Source organism: Chionomys nivalis, chromosome 8, assembly GCF_950005125.1.
Source record: "Chionomys nivalis chromosome 8, mChiNiv1.1, whole genome shotgun sequence".
NCBI lineage: Eukaryota > Metazoa > Chordata > Mammalia > Rodentia > Cricetidae > Chionomys > Chionomys nivalis.
In genome coordinates, this window is record NC_080093.1 from 67,919,748 (window position 1) to 67,923,856 (window position 4,109).

General features: G+C 46.1%; 1 non-coding gene across 1 annotated transcript; it reads right to left on the reverse strand.

Moving 5' to 3' along the window:
- Positions 1 to 2,691: 2,691 nt before the first annotated feature.
- Positions 2,692 to 2,797, reverse strand: LOC130880891 (U6 spliceosomal RNA). Its single transcript, XR_009057682.1, has one exon. It is a non-coding gene; the product is annotated as a U6 spliceosomal RNA (small nuclear RNA).
- Positions 2,798 to 4,109: the final 1,312 nt, after the last annotated feature.

The following is a 4,109-nucleotide window of genomic DNA, read 5'->3' on the forward strand; positions in this document are numbered from 1 at the left end:
CTCTCTCTCTCTCTCTCTCTCTCTCTCTCTTTCTCTCTCTCTCTCACAGACACGTACACGTGCGCGTGCACGCGCGCAGTTAACTATACCCACGTGCCAGGTATCCCCAATCTTCACATCAAATCTTGCAGCAAAGTTCTACCCTGGGCTAATTTTCCTCTGAAACCTTTCCTGGGTAATTCTTGCCATTTCACCTATTCATATCTAACCTGGAACCATTTAAAAGAAGAAAACATAATAACAACAAAAAACCCTCCTCCTCTTAGAAAAAGCTTCAAAGATGCAAGTTTTTACAGCTTGTCATGTAGCTCTTTGCACAGTTTTAACTCAGGACCTTTCTTTGCAAGTAGAAGCATAAAATGCATCCTTCTTCTGCGAAGCCTCTGGATCTTGTCATGAGAGCACTCAGTGGCATGCTGTTGACACAGAGGAAAAAATGCAATTATTTGTACCTCAGTTCAGTGTGTGGACACACTACTAATTCCTACACCGCCAGCTCGGTTCCCGAGTGAGAAGAGAACAAATTGCATATAGGGCAGAGGATCTTAGATGTAATTTAAACCATGCCCCTTTGCTCCTCATGAAGGGGGAAGGCTCAGGGTAGAAATGGCTTCTCCGTGATCCCAGCAGGGTGCAGTGTAGGTCTCCACGCTCTGGTCAGCTCCTGGCTCTGAATCCTGTGCGCTATAATCTCACCCGTCTCTCTCCCGAGAGTCACTGACATCCCTGTCCCTGTCCTCAAGCCACAGTCACATCAACACCTGTCATCCGCAGGGCCCATATTTGCAAATCCACTTTCTTGACAAATCAGTACATCGGCTGCTCTCGCGGCGATTCACGGGCACAGAGTAGCAAAAGCTTTGGGTCTCCCCACTGCATTTTCCAAGCCGAGGTTGAACAAGGCAATGTCCAGCTTCAGCCCTCCCACAGTAAGCAAGTATCCTTCTCAGGCTTACTCAGTGTCATGGATTTTTGCGTGCTGTACTTTGGGGTGAGATTTCACTGTCAAAATGGCAAAGTGCTGAGCTGCTGTCTGGGGACCCTAAAGGCCTTGGAGGGAAAATGCCTGTGTCAGCTGAGCTTTGCACAGGTAGAGGTTACAGTAGTAAGTCGAGGGGTCACAGTACTATTGTGTGACTCCTGCTGGGGAGATGTGAACCAACGCCTGTCCACCCCAGGCAGGGCGCCAGCCACAAATGATCCCGCCCCAGCCTGGCTTCGTGAACTAATGGGTCCACTGGGTTATTTACAGAAGTCTGGGTGAAGGACTACCATGGGAGACTCAGAGCCAGCTTCATCACCAAAAAGTCCACCCCACCCTGGGTGAGAGCTCACAAAAGTTGAACCCCTGGAAGTCCCTGTCCAACCTGCAGGCAGATCCACCCAGCAGTTCCCTCTCCCAGCCGTTATTCATGACTTCTATCAGCTTGAGAGGAGGAATCTGAGAAGATTGTAAGTTTCGTGAACCTCCTGAGCCTGGTAAGGTCACTTCCAACATCTTATGAGCATCCTCCTTCCCTCTAGAAGGGAATGTTTCAATATTAGAAAATATTCACCCAAGAAATAAATAGTAAAGAAAATGTCTAACATAGAAATGTACACATTTTTAAAGTTCTGTGTTAATGGACTGATGACCACAGCCTTTGGGAACCTCACCCGTATTTCCTTAGGAGCAACAGTTTGGTGCTTGCTCTCTTGGTGTTCACAGAGACTTCACAGAACATAATGACATGAATAAGGAACATATCTATATATCTAACACGGACTACAAAACAAAAGCACTATAATAATACAGAAAGGGCTGGGGAGGTGGCTTATCAGTTTCAAGCACTTGCTGTTCTTCCAGAGGACCAAGGTTTAGTTCCCAGTACCCACATTGCATAGCTCGCAACCTCCTGTAACTTCAGCCCTAGGGGATCTAATACTGTTTCCTGACTCCTGCAGGTACCTGTACATATGTGATACACACACACACACACACACATTTCATTAGGCTCCCACCTCTCCCTTGCCAGCTTCTGATGTGGGAGTTTCATATATCAATCTGTTAATTTCATTGGTCAATTAATAAAGAAACTGCTTGGCCTGATAGGTTAGAACATAGGTGGGTGGAGTAAACAGAACAGAATGCTGGGAAGAAGGGAAGTTAGGCAGACACCATGCCTCTCCTCTCCAGGGTAGACGCGATGAAGCAAGCCGCCAGGTCAGACATGCTGAATCTTTCCCGGTAAGACTGGTGCTATACAGATTACTAAATATAGGTTAGACAAGATATGAGAGTTAGCCAAGAAGAGGCTAGATATAATGGGTCAGGCAGTGTTTAAATGAATACAGTTTGTGTGTTGTTATTTTGGGTATGAAGCTAACCATGCGGGAGCCGGGCAGGACGAAAAGCAGGCCTGCCCGCAGCTCCATCAACAAGCTTCCTCCCGTTTCCTCTGCCTACATGCCCTCTCCTGACAGAGGTTTGCTCTGACAGCCCTGTCTTGCTGTCTCTTCCTCATGCCTCCACCACAGCTGAAAAGGACCTGGAAATTATTTTCTTCTTGTTCACTTTCTGCCTGGTTTCTCTATTGAGCCAGGCGACACACCTGCCTTTTTCCCTAATGAATTCCCGACACACAGCACGGCGCCTGACATTTGTAAAGGCCTCAATAACTTGCTGTTAAATAATAAATAAATGAGACTATCAATTAGTACAAACAGCAGTCACTGAAACTGTTAACTCTTGCACAGGAGCCATGGTTATCTTCCCTGTATTGTTCCAATTTTAGTATAGGTGCTACCAAGTGAGCAGGACAGCTAGGACACAATACAGAGAAACCATGTTGGGGGTGGGGGGCTCTGAAGTATTGGTCAGATCCAGTGGAATGAGGCACTCAGTTTCGGGCAGACATTGTCTGTCAGTCCTGACACCTTACCATCTACACCTGGAGACTGTCATCTCTGGGACTGGTTCCAACACGACCATGTCGACGACGTGACATCTTGTCTACAGGGTTTTGTGATATTCTGCAGCCAAAGCACTGGGCAGACTTCTCCAGTTTGGGGGGTGGGGGGTAGAGCTCAGCACTGCCAACTGCTGTGAACAGTTGACCTTGGCTCTCCAGCTCCCATTGGCTTAACCCTGACATTACTAAATCAAGAAATCCCACTTGCAAGACCTAAAAACAGAATTTCCCCGGAAAGCATTTCAAACACATACCAGAAGCTTTACATTTCTACTTTAGGTCCCTTCATTGTTTCATTTCTGTCCCCTCCCTGAAGGGCATCTGTCCACAGATCTGACACACAGCACAGCTGTCAGTCAGATAAATTGAGCTTACAGAGGGCTTCAATCAGTGCCCACAATTACCAACACACCACACCACACACACACAGACCCACATCCCCCCCACACAGAGCAACACACATGCAGACACACACAAACAGCAGCACACACACATGCAAACACACACAAACAGCAGCACACACATATGCAGATACACACAAACAGCAGCACACACATGCAGATACACACAAACAGTGCACACACACATATGCAGACACACACAAACAGCAGCAGACACACACAAACAGTGCATACACATAGACACACACAAACAGCAGCACACACATGCAGACACACACAAACAGTGCACACACACGCAGACACACAAAACAGTAGTATACACACCTCTATTGTTGAGCTTAGAGAATTAGATTGTGAAAAACCAAAAGCAGATTTTTAATTTTTTAGAAGCTGCTAGGAAACAATTTGGTTTCAGATGATGTATTTTGGGGCTCAGAGAACTTTTCAGGCTTCGGGCTTTTTTTTTAACAGCTCTTTCATCTTTAAATCATGTTAACCACCACCCTGGGCTTGGAGCATTGATTTTCACTTGTAATTTAGCAAATAATAAACAAGGTGGTGAAATGAAGGCATGTGTCACCATGGCTCCAGGTCCATGGCTGGCACTGCACACCATCACATTTAATTTTCTAATTAAATTCTGCATGCAATTAGCATCAACCAATCAGAAATGGCTACTTAAGATTTGATCTGCATGCCTGAAGGAACAAACTTTTTATGTTACCAAGAGACACATTCAGCCGTCTTTTGAAAACCT